The 10,607-nt window shown below is 41.0% G+C and overlaps 2 pseudogenes; both read right to left on the bottom strand.

The window, feature by feature from the left end:
* Positions 1-4,521: 4,521 nt before the first annotated feature.
* On the bottom strand, positions 4,522-4,721 carry LOC147369583 (phosphatidylinositol N-acetylglucosaminyltransferase subunit Y-like; annotated as a pseudogene).
* Positions 4,722-4,821: 100 nt separating this feature from the next.
* LOC147369582 (protein preY, mitochondrial pseudogene) lies at positions 4,822-5,118 on the bottom strand (annotated as a pseudogene).
* Positions 5,119-10,607: the final 5,489 nt, after the last annotated feature.

The raw sequence follows: 10,607 nt of genomic DNA, 5'->3' as shown, positions 1-10,607 counted from the left end.
AGTCAGCTTTTAATACTTTTAAATTTAATCTTATGTGATATTTGGATTATCATGAATTCTCATGATACTATACATAGCCATATAACTCACAGCATAAGACATTTATGCATATGTTATACACATATATGCATAGGGCTATATATATCTATTCATATAAATGCATTCACATAAATACCTGTATATATATTCAGAAGGAGTTTTAACAAATGCCTATAGATAATTGTATTTAAGAACTTAACAAAAAGCTAATTTCATCAACATGACTCAGTAGTATTGAATCTTTCTATGATTCTAGCAACTCATTGTCCATGATGACTTAAGAGTCAGATAATTCTACTTCTTGGGGTTTCACATCACATCAGGGTTTAACGTAGTTCACATAGACAGAGACTTTGCTTTCTTCAAAGATGTACACCCTAAAGATTTTTCTGAATAAGAAAGATTAATCATTCCTCCCTGTCTACAGTCCCCTTCTTTTTAAATCTGCCTTTACTTCCTTTCTGACAGTCAGCTTCCTTCCCAAGTGTGAGATTGTGAGGGGCCAGTTAAGGCCAGAGGTCTTTGCTCAAATTCTGGTTCAGCTATTATTATTTCCATGGCTTTCAGTTCTTCATCCTAATAGGCCCTCACTTTATAAGTGAGGTTATTCGTAGTGACTAGTTTGAAGTTTTTATGAAGTAATACATATCAGTTCCTAGAACACTGCTTGTCATGCAATTGTTAGGTAGTTAGAATAGGGAAAAGGAGTCCAAAATGGCAGTGGCTAAAAGACAAGGAAGGGAAAAGCTTGCGAAAATAGAACAAAGGAAGGTCAAAGGAAGGTCTGAGGACAGGAGTGAGAACTTCAGGCAGAACAGGACTCCTGACTAAGCCCAATTTGCATAGGGCAGGCCCAGGGAGAAGAAAAAACATATAAAAGGAGGAGCCACACTGGGGCGCTCTTCGCGTCTTTGGATCAATATACACTCACACCTCGAAGATGGATTTTCCTGCTATCTTCTAAATAAAATAGAGCTGTAACACTGAGCTGTAACACTGATTTGTCTAAGAGCTATAACGTGGTCCATTCGAGACCTGAGAGCTATAACACGGTCTGTCCAAGACCCGAGAGCTGTGACACGCCGAGGGGGCTTTAATGTCCATCCCTTCAAATCTTTGTTGTGAAGAGACAAAAACCAAGGAGCATACACTGGCGTCACACAGTGATGTATTAGCTTCTGCTAACATGGCTCCAATGCCACCCCCTTTAGCGAGTGACAATTGGACTAGAATGGCTACCTTCCCAGGAATATGGAATTTGTAGTATTTAAATCATAATGTCATTTCAGAATTCAGTTCTATAGGTTCTATAGGATTTTTTTACTCTGATTAGTTTCAACTGGTAAAAAAAAAATCTAATTGTGATTTAGTACCTGGTGGGCTGCCGTCTCTGGGGTCACACAGAGTCGGACACGACTGAAGTGACTTAGCAGCAGCCGCAGCAGCAGAGTTTTTTTTTTTTTTTGTCCCTTAGTATACCAGAGTCAATTAACAGAGAGCTCTGGACTTTATAAAAACCAGAACAAGGATCACTATGCTTTAGTCATGAGTACTGATAAACAAGCAGAGAAAGCTTAGTTTGAGGGGAGCTTAATAGATACAAAGTGTTGAGCAAAACACTTTATACGTTAACACCTTGAGGTAGATGCAAAGAGCTGACTCATTGGAAAAGACCCTGATGCTGGGAAAGATTGAGGGCAGGAGGAGAAGGGGATGACAGAGGATGAGATGGTTGGATGGCATCACCGACTCAATGGACATGGGTATGGGTGGACTCCAGGAGTTGATGATAGACAGGGAGGCCTGGCCTGCTGCGGTTCATGGGGTCACAAAGAGTCAGACACAACTGAGCGACTGAAGTGAACTGATGTACTATTTTACAGAAGAGAACACTGAAGCACAGATTAGTTAGAATGGAAAGCTAGAAAGTCTAGTGCCAGAGTCCACACTCTTGTCTACTAAGTATACTGATATTGAGTACATGAGCAAACGAGTGAGAGAGGTGAAGAGAGAATAGAGGTGAAGAGAGAATAGAGGTGGGGAGGGGAGAGCCTGTGTCTGGCCATGTCTCCTAAGGTCCACTTCCTACTTATGGATTCAGTGATTTACTATTACAACATTTCAAGAAATGTTGTTCTGTTCTATCTAGTTTGAATGGGTTCAGTTCAGTTCAGTTCAGTTGCTCAGTCGTGTCCGACTCTTTACGACCCCATGAATCGCAGCACGCCAGACCCCCATGTCCATCACTAACTCCTGGAGTTCACTCAGACTCATGTCCATCAAGTCAGTGATGCCATCCAGCCATCTCATCCTCTGTCGTCCCCTTCTCCTCCTGCCCCCAATCCCTCCCAGCATCAGAGTCTTTTCCAATGAGTCAACTCTTCGCATGAAGGGGCCAAAGTACCGGAGTTTCAGCTTTAGCATCATTCCTTCCAAAGAAATCCCAGGGCTGATCTCCTTCAGAATGGACTGGTTGGATCTCCTTGCAGTCCAAGGGACTCTCAAGAGTCTTCTCCAACACCACAGTTCAAAAGCATCAATTCTTCAGCACTAAGCCTTCTTCACAGTCCAACTCTCACATCCATACATGACCACAGGAAAAACCATAGCCTTGACTTTTGTTGGCAAAGTAATGTCTCTGCTTTTGAATATGCTATCTAGGTTGGTCATAACTTTCCTTCCAAGTAAGAGTAATTTCATGGCTGCAGTCACCATCTGCAGTGATTTTGGAGCCCAAAAAAATAAAGTCTGACACTGTTCCACTGTTTCCCCATCTATTTCCCATGAAGTGATGGGACCGGATGCCATGATCTTCATTTTCTGAATGTTGAGCTTTTAGCTCTCCTCTTTCACCTTCATCAAGAGGCTTTTGAGTTCCTCTTCACTTTCTGCCATAAGGGTGGTGTCATCTGCATATCTGAGGTTATTGATATTTCTCCCGGCCATCTTGATTCCAGCTTGTGTTTCTTCCAGTCCAGTGTTTCTCATGATATACTCTGCATAGAAGTTAAATAAGCAGGGTGACAATATACAGCCTTGATGTACTCCTTTTCCTATTTGGAACCAGTCTGTTGTTCCATGTCCAGTTCTAACTGTTACTTCCTGAGCTGCATACAGATTTCTCAAGAGGCAGGTCAGGTGGTCTGGTATTCCCATCTCTTTCAGAATTTTCCACAGTTTATTGTGATCCACACAGTCAAAGGCTTTGGCATAGTCAAAAAACTAGAAATAGATGTTTTTCTGGAACTCTCTTGCTTTTTCCATGATCCAGCGGATGTTGGCAACTTGATCTCTGGTTCCTCTGCCTTTTCTAAAACCAGCTTGAACATCTGGAAGTTCAAGTTCACATATTGCTGAAGCCTAGCTTGGAGAATTTTGAGCATTACTTTACTAGCATGTGAGATGAGTGCAATTGTGCGGTAGTTTGAGCATTCTTTGGCATTGCCTTTCTTTGGGATTGGAATGAAAACTGACCTTTTCCAGTCCTGTGGCCACTGCTGAGTTTTCCAAATTTGCTGGCATATTGAGTGCAGCACTTTCACAGCATCATCTTTCAGGATTTGGAATAGCTCAACTGGAATTCCATCACCTCCACTAGCTTTGTTCGTAGTGATGCTTTCTAAGGCCCACTTGACTTCACATTCCAGGATGTCTGGCTCTAGGTCAGTGATCACACCATCGTGATTATCTGGGTCGTGAAGATCTTTTTTGTACAGTTCTTCTGTGTATTCTTGCCATCTCTTCTTAATATCTTCTGCTTCTGTTAGGTCCATGCCATTTCTGTCCTTTATTGAGCCCATCTTTGCATGAAATGTTCCCTTGGTATCTCTAATTTTCTTGAAGAGATCCCTAGTCTTTCCCATTCTGTTGTTTTCCTCTATTTCTTTGCATTGATCGCTGAGGAAGGCACTTTTTTTTTTTTTTGAAGCATCAATATCTTATTTTATTATAATTGATGGAAGCATTTGATGCCAAATAAATGAAGGTTTTTTTACAAACTGAATTTTGGCAAGTCCATGGAATTTTCATTTTATTACAATTTTATATCACATTAGTTCAAATGCATTTCTCTAAGCTACACCAACATTGCTCCTTTGGAATTATTTCAATCATTCTTAACATGTGACTTTACCAAAGACTTTGAATCTAAAATAAGCATAAAATTTAAAATTGGAAACTTTTAATTATGAAGGGGGAAGTCATTAGATGATGGTTGGGGCTGTTCATTTCCAAGGCACTTTGTTGGAATGTTTCTTCTGTTACCTGAGGTATAAATGACAACCTTCAAAAAACATGGGCAAAACCAAAGTACAATGAAGCCTCTGCAGCTTAATCCTCCCATAGTCCTTAAGCCTTTGACAGAAGCTAGCCAAAGTATCTTTCCTGCAAATTAAGTGGGTTTCCAATATTTCCATGTAGTTGAGCTTTCAGAGATAGACATTCAAACTGTCGTTAGGATATACCAGCTTGGCTCTGATTGCATTAATTATGCCTGAAAAGTTTAATACCCATCCAAGTCCAAAGGTGGAAGAACACATAAACAAGTATGGTGATCGGCAAGAGCAGACTGTAAAAGCACAGCGCTAGTGCAGCCCCGTGGGAACTTTTCTTTCACAGAGGCCAAGTAAAACAGTCCTGCCAAAGATTACCAACAGAATAAAAACAGTCAACATAGGAAGAGACAGAAATGTTCTCCTCCACTTATTACCTGCCACTCTGACTTTTTAAAATGTAGATGGTATTTAAAATATTCAGTTGCGTGTTGTTGTTTTTAAATATGATCTAATGCTCCATTTCTTCTTGCTTCTTATTTTGATGTGTCATCCTAGCTGCCTGTGGTATCATGTTAGGAATCCCATCAATAATTGAATAAGCTACTCCTAACTCTTCATTAATCAATTCATTTGTCAATGCTTCATATCTGAGTGGCTTCTTGGAGAGCAGGCACACTAGGAACTCAAGTAGCACTGGGTCAAAGGTGTGGGGTGGTTTCTCCTTCCTCTCGTTCTTGTCTTGCAGATTGCGATGACCCTGGTGCATACAGACACCTGGGGTGGGGGGCAGGGAGTTGGTGACCATGGATGGCAGTGGGGTTGTCCCTCACAGCACAGAGGCAAACTGACTGCACATTCCATTCAGCATGGTCTGGTAGCCCGTGACAGGGCCTCTGCGCACCCTTGGCTACCCAGTGAATGGCTTACTCTTATTTGCTGATTTCTGGCTCAGAGATTTCTTGCTTGCTTTCTGCTTAAGGACAGTTGGAGCCTATATTGACCAGGGGGACCCAAACTTACTCATGCATCAAATTGTCATGGAGGCACCTATAGACTGTGAACTAACCCTCCAACATGGCCGGCTGGAGAAAGAGTTTAGGTGACTGGTGTCAGTTTAAAGTTAGGCTTAGGATTCATGCCACAGAAGGGATGAGAGGCACAGGTCATTGTTGAAAGTAGGGTGGCATACTTTATAACTAAGGTTTCTTAAAGAGCATGTGAGGTACTGCCAAGAGGCAGTGGCACCACTGTCACCTCAGATTATTTGTATTCTAGCTTTTTGGCTCCTCAAAAATATTATCTCCATGCCAGCTTTCACTGTTTAAGTAAATGGGTAATTGGAATTGGACAGAAGATATTTTATATTAGGAATCCAGGCATCTCCATGGAGATCCAAGTCACCAAAATAGGTCAGAGGCAGACTAATTTTTTTTTTTTCTTTAAGTCACTGGGAAGTTAGGGGGAAGAGGAGAGAGACAGCTGTGATGTCCCAAATAGAAAGAAAGAAGAAGTAGCCTCTTTTTCATATGAAAATGAGATTCCCTGAAAGCTTTTAAGCGTGGAAAGTACCTCTAGTGACCTGACTGCCTGTTAATGGTGACACACATTATTTGAAGAAATGCCAGAGGGAAAGAGGAGAAAATTACGTTTGACCCATCAAATATAGGTAGCCACTGAAGGGAAAACACTAACACAAAGGTCTCTTGAGTCTACATAGTTCCTTCTGGTTGCCCCAATATTTTACTTTTTATCTAAGCTTTGCTCAAATCCTGGTTGCACTGAAAATAGCTGAATTCCAGGCCTGCTGGCAATGACCTGGGCTTCATTCTTCAAGTGTGAACTCAATTTCAAAATGAATCTCTCCCAGTGAAAAGAAACAAGCAAAGAAACAGTGGAAATTTGTACAGTTCAGCTTGTGTACAGAATAAGGCAAATAGATTCATGCATCTGGAATGACAAGAGAGATTTTCCCCTCTGCTGCTTCTGCTGCTAAGTTGCTTCAGTCGTGTCTGACTCTGTGCGACCCCATAGACAGCAGCCCACCAGGCTCCCCCATCCTTGGGATTCTCCAGGCAAGAATACTGGAGGGGTTGCCATTTCCTTCTCCAATGCATGAAAGTGAAAGTGAAGTCACTCAGTCGTGTCCGACTCTTAGCGACCCCATGGACTGCACCCCACCAGGCTCCTCCATCCATGGGATTTTCCAGACAAGAGTACTGGAGTGGGGTGCCATTGCCTTCTCCTCTAGGCAATGTAAAAAGGATAAAATTCATGACAACAATAAAGGAAAGCTAATTAACTGTAACAAAATACCATTCTTACTATGGATCTAGTCCCTTATATGAACAAAACTAATTGGGAGGATTGTAGAGATATCAAAATATCGGAATCCAGGGATTTTAAAGCCCTGGGTAATTGTTACCTGCCCAATGTGAGCAAGCATTTTTATTTTCCTGCCTGCTAGGCTTTGTGTTTCCATCCCCATTCTCTGATTTTTCAAGCTTCCAGCTCCTTCTGCCCATGATTCTCTCCACTCTAACGTTTCACCTTTCACACATTGGATTAATGTTGTATTGGGGACAGGAATCAAGAGAGAGAAGTCAGAATGGAGGAGAGATTTAAAGGTGTGTTAGAAGATGCATCAGATGCAGGATACAGGAAGCTTGGGGCTGGTGCACTGGGATGACCCAGAGGGATGGTATGAGGAGGGAGGTGGGAGGGGGGGTTCAGGATTGGGAACACATGTACACCCGTGGCGGATTCATGTTGATGTATGGCAAAACTGATACAATATTGTAAAGTAATTACCCTCTAATTAAAATAAATAAATTTAAATTAAAAAAAAAAAGAAGATGCATCAGAAAGAAAATGAGCCTGATGTCAAAGAAGGGCCTAAGAAACTAACTTCAAAGGTATGTGACCTATGAGTCACCAGAGTCCTGTATTTAGAATTGATTCACTCTTGGTTTAATGCTCTGCTGTCACCATCTTGAAGTCCTTAATAATTTTGAACAAGGAACCTCATATTTTCATTTTTCATTGGGCCCCACATATTATATAGCTGATTCTGTGGCCTGGCTGGAAGGATGTCCCAAGGAGATGTCCAGAGGAATGGCAGGGAGATAGCAAGTAGAAAGTTTTCCCAGATTATGGTGAACTGGGTTGACATGGGAGGTCCAAGTCATGAACTTACCAGGACTGAATTTCCACAAGCAGAAAAGAGAAGGTAGGAAGCAAGAAAACCAGGAAAGTGTATGTGGTCTGACTGGTCCAGCCTAGGAAGCTACTATACTTCCCTTTCTCCCTCATCAAACATAATGACACCCTGATTTCCATTCATAAAATTAAATTCATTTAGGTTAAGACTTTGCCTGGCCTTTAAAAAAATTGCACAATGCAGTTAGTCATAGCAGTCATTTACGTTTATTCAATCAGACAAGAAAATCGAAGGCCACTCTGCAAGGATCTAAGAAAAGAATGCTTCAAGAAGAATCCACATATGGAAAGGCTCTCAGAAGAGAACTCATTTGGTGTGTTTGAAGGGTGGCCAGAAAGCCAGTTTGACTGAAAGCTAGTGGATAATGAAGAGAATAAAGAAACGTGAGATCAAAAAGTCAGTAGAGGTCAGATCACCTTGTAGTCCAGTGGAGGAATTTAGAGTCTATTCAAAAATAATGGAGACCATTATAGAATTTTATTGTAGGGGAGGGGAATGATCCGGTTTACATTTTAGAAGCCTTATTTGTAGACGATGGACTGTAATGATTATACTGGCAAGAATGGAGACAGGAAGATGACTTAGAGCTGTGGAAGCGACCGAGGGGAGAGGTAGCTGCAACAAGAGAGGTGGCATGGAAATGATAAGAAGTGGTGGGATTTGGGATAGGTTCTGGGGAAGGACTGATAGGACTTTTTAATGAAAGGATGTAGAATGTTAGGAACAAAAAGGAAATCTGAGTGACTCCTACATTATTGATTTGTGTAACTGGTGATGTGGTGGCCCCATTACTGAACTTGGAATGGCTGCAAAGAAGAGAGTTTTCCTGTATTGAAGGTGAGAGTGGGAAGCACAAATTCTAATTTGGTCCCTTTCCATTTGAGAAGCCATTTGGCATCTAAGTGGAGATGTTAGATAGGCAGTTAGATATATGAGTGTAGTCATGAGAGAAGAGATGTAGGAGAATTATGAATGTCAGAATGGTTTTTCAAGTCAAGATGGGATGAGAATTACATTGAGGATAGAATGTAAAAAAAGATGATGAGAGAGCCAAGGACAGAGCCATGGACACTCCAAGATTGGCAGGCTAATATGATAGTAGGGGATTGAAAACAGGAGAGAGACTGTCACAGAGCCAGAAATTAAAACATTTTTCAAAAGGGGGAACAATTGACTATAAATATCCAAGGAGAATTCAAGATAGAACAAAAAAATTAACTATTGACTTTGGCAAGATGAAAATTATAGTGACCTTGAAAAGGACCATTATGCCCAATCAGAGTGGATAGCAAAGGATGAAATAAAAATGGACACCAAATATGTACAGTTCTTTTGTGACTTGAGAGAAAGTAAATGGGTTAAGAGGGATTTGGAAGGGAAGAGAGAGAAAAGAAATAGAGCAGCAGCAGAAGGACAGGGGGCCAAGGAAGGGTTCATTTTAAAAATCTTTTCTAAAATATTATTTTAAACCACATTTATACAGAGATGTAACTCACTTAGTAGAGAGGAAAAAACTGATAATGTAGATACACTGCTGCTGCTGCTGCTAAGTCGCTTCAGTCGTGTCCAACTCTGTGCAACCCCATAGATGGCAGCCCACCAGGTTCCCCTGTCCCTGGGATTCTCCAGGCAAGAATACTGGAGTGGGTTGCCATTTCAGATACACTAGTATGATTGAAATTCTCTTAATCAACCTCTACTTCAGATTGGATTAGCAGTCTTTGTCCATTTTTTTTCAGGAGAGGGAGGTAAAGCAGTGATCCCCATAACTGGTATTTCACACTCTGAAGCCCATGAATAACTGTGTTTTCCAGTTTGATCTATTGTTTACAAAGATGCAGTTGTAATTCATCTTCAAAACAGCTAAGCCTAATTTATAGACTGAATGTTGCCCTCCACTTCAGTCCACTATGTTGGAGTCCTAACCTCCAATGGATTGTAATTGGAGATAGCACCTTTAAGGATGTTCTGAAAAGTTAAATGAGGTCCTAAGTGTGGGGCACTAATCTAGTACGTGCTGTGCTCAGTCATGTCTGACTCTGCAACTTTATGGACTGTAGCCCGCCAGGCTCCTGTGTCCATGGGATTCTCCAGGCAAGAATACTGGGGTCAGTACCCATTCCTGAACCCAAGTCTCTTGTGTCTCGTGCACTGGCAAGCAGATTCTTTACCACTGTGCCACCTAGGAAGCCAACAAGACTGGTATCCTTTTAAGAAGAGGAAGAGAGGTACCAGGAACATCCATACTGAGGGAAAATACCTTATGTGACAACAGCCAGAAGGTGCCCATCTATAAGCCAAAGGCCATTGTCTCATCCTGTCCTGTGACCTCCAAGGAAACCAAACCTGATGATATCTTAATCTTGGATTTCTAGCCTTCAGAACTGTAAGAAATAAATTTCTGTTTTTCAAGCCACTCAGTCTGGGTGTTTGGAATGGCAGCCCTAGTCAACCAGTACAGCCTATTGTATTCATTACTATAGTTATGTAATGTAATGAAATACTACATAAAATGAATAAAGCATTGAAAAAATTGCTTGAAACATTAGCTGAATGCTTTGAAAAGACTTTTTTAGTAAGTTACTAAAAACATTGATCTATTGTTGTGAGCAACACAACTATAAATAATTGGGGAACTCATAACAATCAAGGATGTTGGCCTCAGATCATTTTTAAGCATCTTTCCATTCTCCCTGAACTGAAAAGAAACAAAACTAAAATTTATAGATGACACAATGTATGCAAAAGGAGAACCAGAACTGCAAGTTTTGTCCTGCAAAAGAGTGGCAAATGAAAGAATGGTATACATTAGTTATAATTATTTTAATGATACTCAGCTTTAATTAGCATTTTGATTTATGGATCAAGTGTGGGCCCCAGCTGTGTCACATTGGAAGACACTTGCCTCAGAGTACTTGAGAAGTTGAGATAAGATGGGTTCCAATACACAAGGATAAGTGTTTTCTTTGTTAAGAACAGGGATACCGCTTTCATTTTCACAAGCAGGGATTTAGAACATATGCTGTGGATAAGTTGGCAGAATTGATAGTGGGAAGATGAGACTGTTCTGATCTCAC

This window comes from Bos grunniens, chromosome 7 (genome assembly GCF_055505025.1).
Source record: "Bos grunniens cultivar Pamir isolate PY7600 chromosome 7, Bosgru_T2T1.0, whole genome shotgun sequence".
NCBI classification, from domain to species: Eukaryota; Metazoa; Chordata; class Mammalia; order Artiodactyla; family Bovidae; genus Bos; species Bos grunniens.
Note: the sequence above shows the minus strand (reverse complement) of the source record. Positions and strands in the feature narration are given on the sequence as shown.